The sequence below is a fragment of the Arachis ipaensis genome, chromosome B10 (genome assembly GCF_000816755.2).
Source record: "Arachis ipaensis cultivar K30076 chromosome B10, Araip1.1, whole genome shotgun sequence".
Lineage (NCBI taxonomy): Eukaryota > Viridiplantae > Streptophyta > Magnoliopsida > Fabales > Fabaceae > Arachis > Arachis ipaensis.
In genome coordinates this window covers 124,255,340-124,275,522 of record NC_029794.2, presented here as the reverse complement: position 1 = coordinate 124,275,522, position 20,183 = coordinate 124,255,340, and the positions used below count along the sequence as shown (strand labels likewise).

General features: G+C 34.1%; 1 pseudogene; it reads right to left on the bottom strand.

Annotated features, from left to right (window-relative positions):
• Positions 8,094 to 16,525, bottom strand: LOC107621475 (annotated as a pseudogene).

Sequence of the window (20,183 nt, the reverse complement as noted above, 5' to 3'; positions counted from 1 at the left end):
AATTCAGATTTGTCGGGTTGGCTGGATAACCGACAGATGAGCCTCATCAGCCATAGGACAGGCATGCATCATATGCATTTGTATGCTTTGCTTGGGTTTGAACTTGTTTTGGTTTGCCTAATTGCTAAACTGTTCTTAACTGCTACTTGAACTATTTGCTGTAACTGCTACCTACTTGTGCTTTTCTTGTCTGTCTTGCCTGTGTTTGTCCTGGCGTGCTACATTTGAGAATGAACTTTGGTGCTGAATTAGTGACTGTGTTGTTTGATTGCGTGGTTGGTTTCTGATTGAGTTTTTCTTATAAGAAAGTAAAGGTTTCGGACTTCTGAAGGATTAAACATTGTTTCTTTGAAAATTTTTTTGAACGATTTCCTATTGGTTTTAAAATATTCATAAGGCAATGATAATCGCTGAGCTTGAAAATAGTTTTCTTGTTAAATATATTCTTATGACAACTTTGAAACTCCGTGGTGAGACCGTGTGGTTAGGTTCTCACCCCCCGACAGCTTTACCTTTTCAGGAATCGGATGAAGAAGCATTAAGAAGAGTTATACTGCGTTTGGTTTATATGCTGTTGTATTAACTAGATTATTTTCTTCCCTCGTCTTTGTTATTACAAGTTTGTAAGAGGGATAGGAATTGTATGTTTTATATGTATAATATATTGAATTATTATGTAAGTTGTATATGAATCTATGCCTGTTTGTATTTTTCTTAAGATAAAGTATTTATTTCTGTTTTTTTTTTCAAAGAAATCAGCGATACAGTGTCGAGTCATAGGCTCTTATTTTAATATTTAGTATGTAAAGTAGTCGTAATACTTCTTGCTATCAGAGTAGCGCAGCCGGAAGCGTGACTTCTGATAGTGAGGGTGTTACACTTTACTCCGTCAACTCTAACGGAGGGCAAAATAGTCCCTAGAAACTCTAACAGGGGACAAAATGGTCTCTGACATCTCGCATAACACTAACAGTCTAACACTGTAACTTCAAGATACACAATGCACACTCTGCAACTTCAATATTTACAAGGAGAAAAATTATCAACTTGTTCTCAACCAATTCATACTCAGGAAACTAATGACTATGTCTCTCAAGTACTTGTCGTCTTCGATAGATCCCATGAATCTAGACAGCAAGTTTGATTTGTTAAGACCCATCGTCGTCGCCGCTATCTCCCTCCTCCTTTGCCCTATCATCTCCATGACCACATTGTCCACCAATCCGATTGCTTCCTTCAACTTCTTCTCCGAACCAATGTTTAGTAATTGCTTCAGTTTTCATATGAGCGGCAACGACGATATTGCTCGTTGTACTGATAGCTTGGATGCAAGGTCGAAACTGTTTGCCAACTTGGACTCTAGCAAAGAAGGAATGAAGCACTCGGGGTCCATTCCAAATGAGAATTTGTATATGATGTCGAAAGAGAATCTTCTCATGATGTCCTAATGTCCAACAATCTATATTACTTATCGGAGAGTGGTGAAAGCGTGCTCTTGGAGTAGTTGTGGAACTTGGTCTTGAGGATGTGGTGAACGTTGTCGGGGTTAGAGGTGATGCTATTATCGAGGACGTGGAAAGTGTGGACGAGGTGGGTGTACCAGCCACAGATATTTAGGAAGTGTGTGGTTCATGACATGTTGAGGTAGGTACAACACGCGTGGTAATTACATCATGCCTTGATCTTAGAGCTGAACAGGAGAAAGGAAAATATGGAAAAGAAGACTGTGAAGGTGAAGAAGACTAATATGAATGTTAGAGTTATGCGAGATATGATGAAAATTAGGGAAGAAAAGTGTCGTTTTCGATCAAAGGGGTTAGGGATCATTTTGTCCCCTATTAGAGTTGTGAGGGATCATTTTGTCTCCTATTAGAGTTGTCAGGGACCATTTTGTCTTTCGTTAGAGTTGACGGAGCGAAGAGGTGACTGACAGAATTAATTGTTAAGGACCAATTGAATAATTAATTTTAGTTAGGGACTAAAGTGTTTAGTCTAAAATTTTTTGAGAATCAAAATGAGTAAATACTCCCATTTTTAAAAATTTCAGTCTCATATATCTTTTTACTTTTTAAAAGTACTAAAAGAACTAATATTTTATATTTCAATTAAAATTTTTTTATTTAATTTTAATCTTTAACCACCAAACATAATATTAAATCTTAATATTAATGCCAAACTTTTAGTATACCATATCAAACACACCTATATAGACATAGATATAAAATAAACATTGCCATATCAATTTCTTACAAATCTCATCTTCATTAGATTCTTTTGTTTAAGTTTTATTTTTTGTTGTTTGTTGTTTTCTTTCTTTGGTTCTTGATGCTGATAAAAGGACGTATCTGTTCCTAGAATAGTTATTTAATTTTTTTTTACGTAATGTCTTGTTGCATATTTAAAAAAACAAATTTATAAAATTAAAAAAATTGCTTTTTAGAAACTATAAGTTTATGAAAACAAAATAAATAATAAAATCTAAATACTATAATTTTTTAATTTTTTTTAGGAACTGTCTAATTGGCTATAATATCTTGAGATGAATCGCTGTGGTGGTGACAATGACGGTGGCAGCGACGACGACAACGGTAACAACTATAATTTAGGATTTCAATCAGTAGGTCTTGTTCACTCTCCTTCTCACTCGAAAGTAACCCTATTTTATATCTTTGATACGAGCTTTAAGTGTTTGGGTAGACTTTTGAGTGTATGGCTGTTTTAATTGTGTCCAAATTTATGTAGAAAAATTTTGAAAATTGCGACGAATAAATGATGTTGGAGAGGTTTTCAAAAACTTCCACTATAAAACCTCCACCAATCAATAAGTATCTTGTAGTGTTAAAAGTTTAATTTTTTTTAATAAATATATAACAGACGTTGGAAACTTAAATTTTATGCCTAAAAAAAGTGTGGTCATTAACCACTTTTGACCACGCTTTAAAAGCGTAACAAGAAAAAAGTGTATCCACATGCCTTTTTTCTTGTAGCGCTCTTTTATGCTATATTAATATTAGGTTTAATTATTCTGTTGGTCCTAATAGTTTCGCGAAATTTTTAATTAGGTCTTTATACTTTTTTTTTTCCTTTTAATTGAGTCCTTGCACTAAATTTTTTTTAATTAGGTTCCTATACTTTTATTTTTGTCCCTACATCAATTTTTTTTAATTAAGTCCCTATACAATTAAATTAATTATTGTCAAGAGGGACCTAATTAAAAAAAAAATTGATACAAAAATCTAATTAAAAAAATTTAAAAACCTAATTAAAAATTTTACAAAATTACAGAGACCTGCTAACAATATAATTAAACCTTAATACTAATACTAATATGGTACATGTAAATATGAAATTCATAGCCTAACAACAAATGATTTGACCAAATCAATAAGGAATTAGATATAGTGATTTAGCTTTTTAAGTATTCTCTTTTCTTTTTTGTTCCCCGACAATCGGAAATTAAAATTTAAATGCTAATATAATAATTTTTTAGAAATAAAAATATAATTTATATTTAGTTCTCATGAAACCTTCGATTTGGAGAAATTGAAAATTAAATGAAAAGTTTGAATTATTAATAAAAATAAACTTTCAATCTATTAGTTTTTTTTTTTCAGATTCTGTTAGAACTATATTTATCAAAATAGTGACATGGGTACATTTTTTTTTCTTGAGCGTTTCTATTCTGTTATTTATAAAAAAAATGAAAAAATAAATAAAAATTTCCAATCTCTTTGTCTTCCTCCCAGCTCCCATCCAGCAAAGTCCTCTAAAGACTAAAGCTAAACTAATAAATGCAATTTTAATATGTATCTTAGGATAGTATATATTATCTATTTTCAATATTTAATTAATTTTGGTCTTCTTCTTTAAATACAATTTAAATGGTTCATTCTTTCTTAACATTTTTGGAAGAACAAAATAATTTTTTAGTCAAAATTATCTTATATACTCTCAATTTCTTAGTTTAAAAATTGATACATTTACCAATTTTATTTTGAAATTTAAAATTTTCTAACATTAAAATGTATGAGCTGATCATAAAAAATAGTATCGACTCTTTAAAATCAAATGTTGGTCATTTTTTTTGGTAAAAAAAATAGTATTAAATTAATTATTCTTTCTTAATAATTTTGGTAAAAAAGTTTTTATAATAACAAAAGGTTGAAAATATTAAATTTGAAAAATATTTGTATGTTCTCAAATTTTGATTTTAAACATTGATACATTTATAATATTTTAAAATTTGAAAATCTGAAGAGTTTGTGATGATCACAAATTTGTATGATCCTTTCACCTTGCAAATTAAATAACTTCTTATCACATTATAAAATAATAGCAAATTAGATATAGTTATATTAGCACCTCATTAAATGGGTCATATATATAGCTCATTATTAATTACTTGTTTTTCACGAATATTAAAAATTGACTATGAATATTTAAATTTTATTATCTTTCCATCAAAAGAGAAACCCCAGGTGATATGGTTTTTCTACATAAGTAGATGATTCGAGCATTACTGACACATTAATTTAAAAAATGGAATTTACTCAACTTTTGTTTCATATCATTGTTTGCTTCTTTTTTCTGTCACTTGTTTACGACACTATAGATGCTACGAAAATTAATAACCCTGAGGTAGGTCTCAACCATGATGTTTTAATTGGTCTAAATTCAATCAATAATGAAGTGTTGCCACTATCAATTTCAAGAGAATCCTTTTTCAAAAGATATTCTTTTTCAAAAAATGTTGGTGTTAACCATGAAGTTCCACGTGGTCCAAATCCAATCGGTAATAGAAGTCCTCCTCCTGCAAGATACTCTTTTTCAAAAGATATAGGTCTCGACCGTACTGTTCCAAGTGGTCCAAATCCAATCCATAATGGATTGCCGCCACCGCCGCCGCCAAATGGACCTCCTCCTAGAGAATACTCTTTCTCAAAAGATATAGGTCTCGACCGTACCGTTCCAAGTGGTCCAAATCCAATTCATAATGGATTGCCGCCGCCGCCGCCAAATGGACCTCCTTCTAGAAAATACTCTTTCTCAAACGATATAGGTCTCGACCGTACTGTTTCAAGTGGTCCAAATCCAATCCATAATGGATTGCCACCGCCACCACCACCGCCGCCAACCGCATGATGTTCCATCTGCTCCAAACCCAATCGGTAATCCGGCACCACAAAATTATCCTTTAGAAACATGAATCATGACCATGATATTTCCGGTGGTCCAAATCCAATTAATCATAAGACACCGGCAATACTGGAAGGTCCTCCTTTCAAGATATTTTCTTTAAAGAACATATAGATCACCACTAAATATATAATTGAATAATGTCCACTGTAAGTATAATGCAATTATGCACGTTTATTAATAAATTTTCAGGTTATATTTTATTCGCATTTGTCTTACATTTTAGTTTTAATATATCGTTTTGATCGAGTATGAGACTTTAATTTATTGTTGTTCTTATATATATTGTGTGATTATTTTATATTTCACATATTAAAACAACAAACTGGATCTAAAACAAACCACCATTTAATTTGTATGCCAAAAACAGGTTTAATAAGGTAAGATCAGTTTCACGTATATATAACTATAATAGTAGAACCAAAAAAATCTTCATGAATTTTATGCTTAATTTATTTCTTAAAACTCGTTCTCTTCTTTAATCATACGTATATATAGTACTACTACTCATATAGCAAATTATATATATTGACGAAATTTAGTTATCAAAATAACAAAAATACGAAAAGAATACATATATATTTTTTTGAAAGAAGATGAATAAAATAAAATTCATAAATAATAATGGAAAAAAAACTGCTTAAGACATTCCTTTTTGAGTACGAGATTTAATATTTTCGAATAGACAATGGAACCACAATACAATAATCCAAGAGTGTTAAGGACAGCAACTTTTATGATTTGTAGCCATCAAATAGTTATCAATGATGATTTTAATAGTATGAGATTGATATGAGATTTTATCCAATGGCTCACTTTTTTTTATGGCTACATATTGGCTAAAATTTAATAAAATTACTGGTCCCCTAGATTTTTCCATAATAAAATTGTTCAATCCAAAAGTCTTAGCAGCTATCATTAACACTACCATTAACGAGAGAAGAGATAAAATTAGCTGAATGAAGAAAAAGAATAATAATTATTCAGTTGCAACCGGCTATGAGACGACATTCCAATTTAATCACCTATCAATTGAATACCTCCCTGAATGATTCCAAAACAAATAGATGTGGTCGAATCTCTGAAAATTAAAGTGCCAACTAAAAATAAAAAATTTCATTTAAAAGGTACTATACGAAGGTATACCTATTAAATAGAAGCTCCACACCAAGACCTCAAATGCAACTTGGTGGAGGAAACGGTTGTTCATTGCATCTGGATATGTGCAAACTTCGCGGAAGCCAGCTGGGACATTTCTGGAATCACGGTGCCGACCTGCAAAGAAGAAGCATGGAAATGGTGGTTAGCAACCCAAAACAGAAGCAATCAAACAAGGATTACGGATGAAAGAAAGGAACTAGCAGTAAATTTATGCTGGTAGCTATGGAAAGCGAGGAACGAGATAATGTTTGAACAGAAATACTACAGATCTCCATTGCACTGCGTGAAAAAAAGCTCGAAGATAAATGAAAAAGATAGAACTTATTACAACATGATTTTTTTTTTCAATTTTGATTATACCCCCTGTTCGAAGAGGACTTCCTTTAGTTACATTGGTGGATCTTTTTCTATTCTATTTTTTTTTTTTGTATGTTATCCAATTGGACCTTATTGCAATGAAATTTACTATCTTAGCAAAAAACAAAAAACTAACCATCTAAAAGCAGCTGATATAGGATGCTAATCTCTTTTCTGAACTCAAATTCTAGTAACAGTTTTTTCTCAATTTTCGACATTCAATTAGTGATACCATTCTTATAAAAAAATTAATTGGTGGCAACTCTAAATATGATCTAACAGCATAATTTCTTTTAAGAAAATAACGAATATCCTTTTCAAATCTCGGTCGTCTACTCCGAATTGCACGCGGTCCCAGACGAAAATATTAGAGTAAATATCCATAGTCGTCCTTGAGATTCACGCAAATACCCATAATAATTCCTAAGATTCCGATTTTCCCATTGTAGTCCTCCAGATAGAGCTCCGAGCACTCAAACTGGTCCTTGGCCATATTTCAGGTGATGACTCATCATCGGAGCGCTGACGTGGACTCGAATTGCCACGTGGGAGGGGTCCAAAACGTCGTCGTTTTGGGTTTGGCACCCTTGAAAGCCAAAAACGACGCCGTTTAGATGTTATTTAGTACGAAAAACAGTTTTCTCCCCCAACACAAACACTTCACTTCACTCGTCTCTTCTTCTTCTACCCTCTGACTTCTTCTTCATCTCCCCATCAATGGTGTAGCCATATAGGGTTGTATTCGCTGGGTTTAGGAAAATTTGAGAGAAGAAGTAATCCGACCAGAAGTTGTTATCGTTCTTCCCCTCCTTCACCATAAGCACGAGGTTCTGACTTTGTGATCGGACTCAAGGTAACCTTCCTTTTTTTTACTTTGCATTTTCAATACAATATTGGTTGATGATATGCAAGTTGTTAGTGTAGTTGAGGTTCTGGAGTTTTGGTGTCATTGTAGTATCTAGGGTTTGAAGGCTGGCTGGGGTTTGTGGGGTTGCTTTATTTAATCCAAATGAAACAGGAATGAAACAGGGAGTTGTATGCAGGATTGAAAAATATGTTTTCTTGTGGTGATTAATTTTTTTTAATGCATTAGTAAGCTTTCTATACATTTTGTCTTAATACATGTTCCCTTGTATTTTCTTTTTGTATTTTCTGTAGGTAGCACCTTATGAACGTCCTACACTAAGCAAGGCTTACCTTTTTCCTGAGTGTGAGTTGTGATATTCTCTCTCCCTCTATGTTATAATTCCTGATTTCCATGTTTGTGTTGGAAGTAGAGGAGAAAGATTGCTTCCTGAGTGGTACAGTGAGAAAGGTGATTATTACGTTTGGTTTATCACAATTATTGGATAGTTTTAAGGACAGCTAGGCTCTCATGCTAAGTGAAAACAAGAGTAAATTAACAAAATGGTCCTTAACAATGATTTTCCAAATGCAAATTCCTTTGGATCACAATTCACGATCTAGTCATTGTACGATGAAAAAGACTAATAACACAAAACAAAACTCCTAAGTAACTGTATCTAAAATCTTCAGTTCTTCTTCAACCTTGATTCCACCCTTCTCTTCTTCAACCTGTCCCTTGAATAAGGTTGTTTGTGGCCTTCTTTAACAACAATGATATCAGCTTCTAGGACCCTGCCATTCTTTAGTTTGACTTCTTTCACCTGAATGGTGGGTTGAAATCATGACAAGCTTGATTTGAAATTTAAAAGGAAATCCAACAGCAACTGTTTCTTTAATAATATTGACCCCCTTTTTCGCATAGTATCCCTCGTAGAAAGCAGCTATGCCAGATGTAAAAAGTCTTGGCACTGCAACATCATATTATAATGCACTTCTTTAAAAATATATAAAGAAATAAAACAGTATGGCATGAAAAGAAAGAGTTATAACTATCTACTTACTACACCAAGACTCTGGGTAGACCATGGTAACATCAAGATTGTTGAGTCTCATTGCTGCACTAAGCTCCAGACCAATGTATCCACCTCCGACAACCACAGCTTTGCCATTCTTCTTTGCTTTAATTGCTTCGTATAGTTTATCAGCATCATCAACTTCCCTTAAGTAAAAGATGTTTTTGGCATCAGCTCCTTGAACACCAAAATCACTTAACCTTATAACCTGCAAACAAATACAAATTATTAGCAAGACCAGAAAAATGAAGAAATGAGTACAATGCAAGACATATTCTCTAATATCCTCAAGGATCCTTACAGTTGAGCTGGTTACAATCAACAAAATCTGGTAACTGAATGTTTCTCCTCCTGCACTTGTCAGAAATTTTGCGGCAAGGTCTGCTTTCACTATTTTTGTGCTAAGAATCAACTCTATACCTGCAATCAAACATTTAAATTTGCATTTGGAAAATCATTGTTAAGGACCATTTTGTTAATTTACTCTTGTTTTCACTTAGCATGAGAGCCTAGCTGTCCTTAAAACTATCCAATAATTGTGATGAACCAAATGTAATAATCACCTTTCTCATTGTACCACTTAGGAAGCAATCTTTCTCCTCCACTTCCAACACAAACATGGAAATCAGGAATTATAACATAGAGGGAGAGAGAATATTACAACTCACACTCAGGAAAAAGGTAAGCCTTGCTTAGTGCAGGACGTTCATAAGGTGCTACCTACAAAAAATACAAAAAGAAAATACAAGAGAACATGTATTAAGACAAAATGTATAGAAAGCTTACTAATGCATTAAAAAAAATTAATCACCACAAGAAAACATATGTTTCAATCCTGCATACAACTCCCTGTTTCATTTGGGTTAAATAGAGCAACCCCACAAACCCCAGCCAGCCTTCAAACTCTAGATACTACAATGACACCAAAACTCCAGAACCTCAACTACACTAACAACTTGCATATCATCAACCAATACTGTATTGAAAATGCAAAGTAAAAAAAAATGAAGGTTACCTTGAGTCCGATCACAAAGTCAGAACCTCGTGCTTATGGTGAAGGAGGGGAAGAACGATAACAACTTCTGGTCGGATTACTTCTTCTCTCAAATTTTCCTAAACCCAGCGAATACAACCCTATATGGCTACACCATTGATGGGGAGATGAAGAAGAAGTCAGAGGGTAGAAGAAGAAGAGACGAGTGAAGTGAAAGTATTTGTGTTGGGGGAGAAAACTGTTTTTCGTACTAAATAACATCTAAATGACGTCGTTTTTGGCTTTCAAGGGTGCCAAACCCAAAACGACGACATTTTGGACCCCTCCCACGTGGCAATTCGAGTCCACGTCAGCGCTCCGGTGATGAGTCATCACTTGAAATATGGCCAGGGACCAGTTTGAGTGCTCGGAGCTCTATCTGGAGGACTACAATGGGAAAATCGGGATCTTAGGGATTATTATGGGTATTTGCGTGAATCTCAGGGACGACTATGGGTATTTACTCCTAATTTCGAAAACAAATAGGTGTATGTGTTTAGATTTGGTTAAACTGTGATGTTTAGGCTGAAGCTAGCTTGAGGGAAGCGCTTAATCTTGCTATATTGGTGCTTGAGTAAGGTGAGACTTTTTGAACCCTAGTAGTTTTTCCTTGTTCATTATGTTTGAATAATAATTGGTATACTTGGATGTGGCAATGTGAACTAGGTAGTGTATATATGTGAATTGGAGTTAAATTGTGAATGTTGGATGCTTGGTGGAGCCTTGGGTGCTGTTAGCTTGAGGATTGAGAACCTTGGGGCTGGGTTTTGTACCAACTTGTGGTGCCTTTGACTTAGGAGCAAAATCAGCCAAGGTATGGTTTTGGTTTCTTGTATATAATATATAATATTTTGTGAAAACATAGGCTAGATGACCTTAGTATAGGTTGAAATGCATGATTGTGTTAAATGTTTAGCATCCTTGATGAAAATTGTTGAATTGGGTTGAGTATGAATTATGGCAATTGATGTTTGTGGTGAGAATTTATTGAGGCATGATGATTTTAATGATGAATGATGAGGATGATGGGATTGAATATTTATGTGATGAACTATTGATGAGTTTGTTGGTTTAATTGAGAAGTTTATATAAGAGATTGTTAAAAATTAAGGTATGATTGATTGTGGTAGGATGTGAGGCTATGTTTCTGTGATATAGTATGTTTTGGTGTTGTTTATGAGCATAGAAAGTTGGTTTTTGAATGGTGATTTGTTGAAAATAGATGTTAGAGTATTTTTTGTGAAAATTTGATTTTTGGCCGAATTTCGGCAAGCTATAACTCAGCTTCCGAACCCCCAAATTGTTTCAAACTTATTTCATATGAAAATTGGCTCCGTGAAGTTTACGCCATTAGAAGAACGGATAAAAAATATTTTAAAACGAGAAAGTTATGCACGTCGGAAGTTCAGTATGTAAAATTGAAATTCTGTAAACTTAACCACTTTTGACTAATCTGTAATGCATGCGTACGCAAACCCCTCCATACGCGGATGGACATTTCTGTTTGGCATGCATGTGTACGCGGGCATGTGCTGCGTACATATCATGGGCGAAAAAAGACCCTTGCATACGCGAGCATGGGGCTTCATACGCGGACGAGGTAATGCGTACACGAGCATTGAAAATTGCACGCCTACGCGTACGCATGACCCCTGTTTTAGCAAACATGGATTTGTGTTTTAAATCTTAATTTCAAATCTCTAAACCTCTATTTTCATTCTTTTAACCCTAGATCTTAATAGTATGCCTAGTAATGAGATAAAGCTAGGAAGAGGTGGTAACTTGTGAGTGAAGTAAGATTTTAAATGATGAATTATGTACAAAAATGCAAAGATATGAGGTATATGTGTGATGCCATGTCTATAAGGAATGATTGTAAAGGAATGACGATAATGAATTTTGAGAATAAATAGACATAATGATGATATTGATGTGTTGGATGCGGGGAAGGCGGTAGTGCGCTAATCTCTCGATCTTTTTCCCCCGCATTCTTTGTGATTGTGTTTTGTGAGATGTGGGGAAGGCGGTAAGGTGCTAATCCCTCGATTCATTCTCCCGCATTTATTGTGATTGTGTTTTGTGGGATGTAATGAAGGTGGTAGGGCACTAATCCCCCGACGTATTCCCTTACTTTTATGTATTTTGGGTTATGGATATCTATATGTATGTACATAAATATATTCTCCGACCAGCCTTAGCTCCGCAGGCTGTGTTAGGAGCTTGCTTAAGTTGTACCCTAGACCTTCTACTCTCTTTTTATATACATATGTATGCGTGCTTTAGTTTTTTTCACACGCAAGTAAACGTTATTTCTGAGTGTTGCGCTTTTAATTCTACGTTTTTTCTTTAACTGTCCTTTAAGACTCCTCGTATATTACATTCTTTCAATTATTATACATATATATTATTTTAGAGGTCGTAATACCTTGTCACCTCTGCTTTACGACTCGAGCGTAAGGTTGTGTGGTAGGATGTTACAATTGACGAACAATAGCAGAACGCAGATCAAAGCGTAGTTTATGAGTGGAGTTACTAGCTCCATATTGTGGTAGCTTCGCAGCTTTCAGCGTTTACATTTGTCAATGTTTGTATTCCGTGTGATTAAATTGCAAGATGCAAGGTGACTTACCTTCATCACCATGGCTCCGACGACTACGATGAGCTAGTCCTGGTGGCGATGCTGGCATCATGGGCTTGAGGAGGGTTTGGACCAACGTTGTATTCCAGGATGAGAAGAGATGCAATGAAAATCAGAAGAAACCCTAACCAGTTTTAACAAAGAGTAAACTTGAAATTTCAACTTTTGGATAAGGGTATTTTTTTAAAAGAAATATTAATACAATTTCAGTCTCAATTTTTGAGTATTTACCCATTTTGGTCCTCAAAAAATTTTGGACCAGACACTTTAGTCTTCGACTAAAATTAATTACTCGATTGGTCCTTAACAATTAACTTTGTCAGTCACTTAGGTCCTTTGCTCCGTCAACTCTAACGGAGGATAAAATAGTCTCTAGAAACTCTAACAGGGGACCAAATAGTCTCTGAGCTCCTCTATTTAGAAACGACACTGTTTTCCTCCAATTTCCATTGTATCTCACATAACACTAACAGTCTAACACTATAACTTGAAGCTACACAATGCACACTCTGCAACTTCAATGTTCACAAGAAGAAAAATCATCAACTTGTTCTCAACCAATTCATACTCAGGAAACTAATGACTATGTCTCTCAAGTACTTATCGTCTTCGATAGATCCCATGAATCTAGACAGCAAGTCTGATTTGTTAAGACCCGTCATCGTCGCCACCATCTCCCTCCTCCTTTGCCCTATCATCTCCATGACCACATTGTCCACCAATCCGATCGCTTCCTTCAGCTTCTTCTCCAAACCAATGTTTAGTAATTGCTTCAGTTTTCATATGAGCAGCAACGATGACATTGCTTGTTGTACTGATAGCTTGGATGCAAGGTCGAAACTGTTTGCCAACTTGGACTCCAGAAAAGAAGGAATGAAACACTCGGGGTCCATTCCAAATGAGAATTTGTATATGATGACAAAAGAGAATTTTCTCATGATGTCTTAATGTCCAACAATCTATATTGCTTGTCGGAGAGTGGAGAAAGCGTGCCCTTAGAGTAGTTGTGGAACTTGGTCTTGAGGATGTGGTGAACGTTGTCGGGGTTAGAGGTGATGCTATTATCGAGGACATGGAGGTGGATGTTTATGGTGGGTAAAGTGCGGAGGAAGTGGGTGTACCAGCTACAGACTTGATCTTGGAGCTGAAGAAGAGGAAGGAAAAGATGGAAAAGAAGATTGTGAAGGTGAAGAAGGCTAATATGAATGTTAGAGTTATGCGAAATATGATGAAAATTAGGGAAGAATAGTGTCGTTTTCGAACAAAGGGGTCAGGGATCATTTTGTCTCCTGTTAGAGTTGTGAGTGTAACATCCTCACAATCAGAAGTCACGCTTCCGACTGTGCTACTCTGATAGCAAGAAGTATTACGACTACTTTACATACTAAATACTAAAATAGGAGCCTGTGACTCGACACTGTATCACTTTTATCTAAAGAAAAATATAAGCAGGCATAGATTCATATACAAGACTTCTTACATAATAACTCAATATAATATACATATAAAACATACAATTCCTATCCCTCTTACAAGCTTGTAATAACAAAGATGAGGGCAGAAAATAATCTAATTAATAGAACAACATATAAACCAAGCGCAGTATAACTCCTCTTAATGCTTCTTCATTCGGTTCTTGAAAAGGTAAAGTTGTAGGGGATGAGAACCTAACCACACAGTCTCACCACGAAATTTCAAAGTTGTCATAAGCAAATATTCAATAAGAAAACTGTTTTCAGGCTCAGTGACTATCATTGCCTTGTGAATCTTTTAAAAACCAATAAAAAATCGTTCAAAACCTTTTCAAAGAAACAATGTTTAATCTTTCAAAAATCCGAAACTTTTCCTTTCTTACAAGAAAATCTCATTCAGAAATCAACCACGCAATCAAACAATACAATCATTAATTCAGCATCAAAGTTCATTCTCAAATGTAGCACGCCAGGACAAACACAACCAAGACAGACAAGGAAAGCATAGGTTTAGGTAGCAGTTACAGCAAATAGTTCAAGTAGCAGTTAAGAACAGTTTAGCAATTAGGCAAACCAAAATAAGTTCAAACCCAAGCAAAGCATACAAATTCATATGATGCATACCTGTCCTATGGCTGATGAGGCTCATCTGTCGGTTATCCAACCAACCCGACAAGTCTGAATTGTCCTTAGACTGTCCCCCGACGTGCATCCCCAAGAGTCTATGCATAGCTTTTTCTTAAATAATCAATATTGCTCAATGGGGGGTAACATTCCCGGGAATTTATATAATGTCCGGTCACACTTACGTCGTAGGGTCAACAGAGTATTGAGTTTTCAACCTAGTACACTTGGTGGCAAGCCATGGTACTTTATCCAGGGAACCTTGTATTCCAGATAATTCAAATTCATAAGCCAAATGAATAATTCAAAATTCATATCTCAACATCCTCAACATTCTCAACGTCATAATCATTCATCAATCCAAATCTCATTTCCAAATTCATTCAAAAACCATATTTTAAAGAAAATCCTCGTCATCCTTCTTTCCATTCCGTCCGTTAACGATCCCAATTCAAAATGTAATTCTTTATTTGATAAATAAATCAATCTTAAAACATATAATGTTTAAAAACAAATCCTTTTAAATAATTACTTCAATAAAATTTCTAATTTTATAAAATTTCGACAGCATCTCCTCTAAAACTCGGATACTGCCACCCTTTTCGAGTCCATCCAAATATTTCTCAAACCTTTTCTTAACCATTTCCAAATCTCATTCATTTCCAAAATTCAACCAGTTCCAATATCAAATTATTTTCAAAGCGAATCAATGCCAACAATAAATCTCTTTTTAAAATCAAACCAGCTGAAATACTAAATCATTTACAAAGTCATTTATAAAGTCAGACTAACTCAAAATTAAACCGTTTCCAAAATTAATTCAGTTTCATATTCCAAATCATTTCCAAATCCGATTCATTTACATTATCAAAAATAGCTTTAAAACCAAGGAAACCATTTCTAAATAATAATCAACTAAATAACCTTTCAAACCAATTTCTTTTCAAACCAATTTCTTTTCAGCAATCAGTCATTCAGTCCAGCAAACAACCACATTTATAAGACAATCATAATAACAGACATATGTTTTATCACATTAATATCTATTTATAACAACTCCGCAAAGTAAAATAGATTTTAAGAAAAATCCCCTATCTCGAATAGTCGAAACTCATAAATCAAACGCATCAAGAAACCCTTTCTTTTCCGCCCGCAATCAGTGGCAGCTGCAACCTCGGCTCCGCTTGCTTTCTCAAAAGCAGAACAGCCTCAAACGCGACGTGCGACCTCAGTTTCTAATTCCTAAAACATTAATATCACGGAAAATCTTAAAGCACATAATGGAAAACTAATGGTGAGGATTCCGAGATAGAGACACTTACTGGGATAAAAGGAATGGCGCGGCAGCTACAGCAATATTTACGCGACACGCAACGTCAAAATTCAAATCTACGTTACCAAACCTCAAAGTCTTTAATCACACATAACCGAACACTAACACAGGGATTTTCTAAACGTAAATACTTATTGAAATGACAAAACGAAGCAGCGGCAGTCTCTAAATCAGTTCGACGGCAGCCCCGGCTGCCACTCAAGCAGCAGCGTCTACTAGACTCTGGCAACGGCAACTGAAATTAACATGCAACGACAATAAAACTTTCGGAATCTCAAAAGAAACGAAGGACAAACCCAAAACCCTTACCGGCAGTGCTTTCTCCGGCAGCAGAGGCAGCTTCGTCCCCTCAAATCCACAATCAGCCTTGATGGAGATGGAAGCTGGCAGCGACGGCTCCAACCGAAGGCGATGCCAGCAACGTGAACAGCGACTGAGCGCGGCGGTTGGACCTCAGCTCAGCTTCGGATCCTTCTCTCTCTCCTTCGCGCGTCCTTCTCCCGTGACAGAACAGTAGCAGCGACGGTGTGGAGCACGATGCGGCAGTGGTGACGAGGCGTGGTGCAGTGGCGGCAGCGTCCTCTCTCAATCGATCTTCCTCCATCCACGACCTCCCCGCTCACGGACCAAAGAAACAGAAACCGAGCTTCATCGTGATTCTCTTTCACGAGTTGGCAAGGTTAACGGATTTGACGACGACGCGACGACGACCCAGCGGCGGCGGTGACGAAATGGTGGCCATGGCAGCAGCTGATGCAAACCTCCATCGCGTTTGATTCCTCTGGCTCCCATTCCGATGATGTCAGCTGCGGGCTTCTCCTCTCTGTGGTTCTGCGATGGTTTGGCAGTGGTGGAGCTCCGACAGCAGCGGCGAGATCTCCACTCTCTCTCTCTCTCTTCCTCTCTCAGGCATCTCGAGTTCTCTGCTCTTTACTCTGCGTTCTCCCCCTTTTTTCCCTTTTCTTTCTCTTTTGTTTCTGAATTAACTGAATGTTAGGTTTAGGGAAGGGGGTGGCGGTGGAGTGAGGGGCGGTGGATGGGTTAGGATTTTGTGTGTTTGATTTTAGAATTAGGGTTCGATTTGGGACAATTGTAAAATTAGGAATTATTTTAGATAAATTGAAATTTGTTAGATTTTAATAAAATTAGGGAATATTGTATATAAGATTGAATTCTGAATTTTCTTTGTTGATAAAAATAAAAGTATTAAATTCTAAAATATCATTCATTTGCTAAACTTTATAATTTAAATATAGAAAATAATTTGATAATTATAAAATTAGATAAAATCTTAAATTACTCTAAACTCAATTAATCAAAATTTACTTTAATTTATCTTTTATAAAATAATTTCTGAGATTAAAGTATTTAATGAATAAATAAATCGAAATTAACTCTTAATAAAATTTTTAAAATTTATGGGTTTTACAGTGAGGGATCATTTTGTCTCCTACTTGAATTGTCAGGGACCATTTTGTCTTTCATTATAGTTGACGGAGCTAAAGATCTAAGTGACTGATAGAATTAATTGTTAAGGATCAATTGAATAATTAATTTTAGTTAAAGACTAAAGTGTTTAGTCCAAAATTTTTTGAGGATCAAAATGAATACATACTCTAATTTTTTAAAATTTCAGTTTCATATATCTTTACTTTTTAAAAGTACTAAAAGAATTGATATTTTATATTTCAAAATTAAAATTTTATTTAATTTTAATATTTAACCACCAAATATAATATTAAGTTTTAATCTCAATTTCAAACTTTTAGTATGCCATATCAAACACACCTATATAAACATAGATATAAAACAAACAATGCATTATTAATTTCTTATAAATCTCATCTCCATTGGATTCTTTTGTTTAAGTTATATTTTTTGTTGTTTGTTGTTTTCTTTCTTTAGCTGTTGATGCTGATAAAAGGAAGGACGTATCCTTTCCTAGAATAGTTATTTAATTTTTTTTTACCTAATGTCTTGTTACATATTTAAAAAAATAAATTTATAAGATTAAAAAAATTGCTTTTTAGGAACTAAGAATTTATGAAAACAAAATAAATAATAAAATCTAAATACTATAATTTTTTAATTTTTTTTTAAGAACGATCTAATTGGCTATAATATCTTGAGATGAATCGCTGTGGTGGTGGCAATAGCAGTGACAGCGACAATAACAACTGTGACAACTATAATTTAGGATTTTAATCAATAGGTCTTATTTATTCTCCTTCTAACTCAAAATTAGCCCTATTTTACATCTTTGATACGAGCTTTGAGTTTTTGAGTGGACTTTTGGATGTATGACTGTTTTAATTGTGTGCAAATTTATGTAGGAAAATTTTAAAAATATCTACGAATAAACGATGTGGGAGAAGTTTTCAAAAACTTCCACTATAAAACCTCCACCAAATGATAAGTATCTTGTAGTGCTAAAAGTTTAATTTTTTTAATAAATATATAAAAGAAAAGTTTAATTTTTTTAATAAATATGAAATAAAAGTTTGTATGACTACTAAATAAATATTTTTATAATTTTATTATTTATTATTATAATATCGGTGTTGGTCGAGAAATACTTTCGAAAGAATAAGTTAATTCAAAATGTTGGAGAGATGTTAAAAAGGGAGTAAAAATCGAAAAGACATACGTACGAGTGTTAAATGGAAGTTAGCTGACGTGTACTCGATTTTGGTACCTTAATGAATTAGGAAAATAATTCGAATAGATCGAATGACACTTTTGAAATGGAGAATCGAGCAGTTACACAGAGAAGGAAGTTGAAGGCTTTTCTCTGAGTTGGAAATTTATTGATAACATTCATTAATTAGTAAAAGAGCGGGAACGGTTACCAAGAAATTCGCATACAAGGCATCACCATGCAATTAGTGGTCGGTTATAGAAGTAGATTATAAATACTAGCAAGTTCGAAGAAATTAAGGTTGGAACATTTCTTCAGAAATACACTCAAGCACACTCATATTCCAGCGAATTCCCTAGTCTATATTCGAGTTCGATTTCTGTAGGGTTCTTTCCATTGTCTTTATTTTTTCCATTTACACTTTCTGTAAAACTTTACTTTTCCGTCCAATTTACCTTTCCTATCTAATTTATCTTTTAAGCAATTTTTAATTTCTTTGTCCAATTTACATTTCAGCATCTTTAATTTTTATGTCAAAAGTCTTTTGATTCTATCGAAGGCATTTTACCACTTTGTTTAAACTTATTGCAAACTATTTTGATTTCAGTCGGTATATTTTTCGAATCTTTTCTTCTACATTTCTTTTGCCTTTTTGACACTTTTTGAACTTATTTTCTATCTTGATACTCGTCTAATTCGAGAAACTTTGATACACTTATAGAACTGGTACCTGCAAAAGAGGAGTAGGTTTCACTCTCAGACTATTAGAATCGAACCACCATCGATTTTGTTAAAAATCGACAAAACAATCGGAAATTAAAATTTAAATGGTAATATAATAATTTTTTAAAAATAAAAATATAACTTATATTTAGTTCTCATGAAACCTTCGATTTGGAGAACTCGAGAGAACTTGAAAATTAAATGAAAAGTTTGAATGATTAATAAAAATAAACTTTCAATCTATTAGTTTTTTTTTTTTAAGATTCTGTTAGAACTATATTTATCAAAATAATGACTGGGTAATTTGGTTTTTTTATCCTTGAGCGTTTCTATTCTGTTATTTATAAAAAAATGTAAAAATAAATAAAAATTTTCAATCTCTTTGTCTTCAGAATAATAAAATTTATAAATACCGTTTATATATTCAAAGTCCTTCATTCCCCTCCCAGCTCCCATCCAGCAAATTCCTCTAAAGCCAAACTAATAAATGCAATTTTAATATGTATCTTAGGATAGTATGATCTATTTTCAATATCTAATTAATTTTGGTCTTCTTCTTTAAATACAATTTAAATGGTTCATTCTTTCTTGACATTTTTGGAATAAAATAATTTTTTAGTAGTAATTAACTTTGTAACACCCTACCATACTTAATCTTATGCTTAAGTCATAAGACTGAGTTAGTAAGGTATTACGACCTCTAAGAATAGTAATATATATATAATAATAGAGAAAAGATACTTAACTAGGAGCCTTGAAAAACGGGTAAAACAAAATCGCAAAACAAAAAGCGCAACGCTCAGGAAAGGATTACTTGCGTGCTAAGAAACCTAATAGGAACATGATAAAGTTAAGCAAAAGAATAAAGGAAAGCCAAGGAAACAGCATAACTAGCACCTGACTTAGCCTGCGAAGCTAAGGCTGGCCAGAGGATATATATATATATATACATATGAACATACATAGGTATCCCCAAAATATACCAAAATACCAAAATAAACTCCTATCTCTCCCTCAACCTCTAAGAGGAGCAGTATACATAAGTTACTTGGAGAGTAAGCTAAATACATATATACATATATACAAATA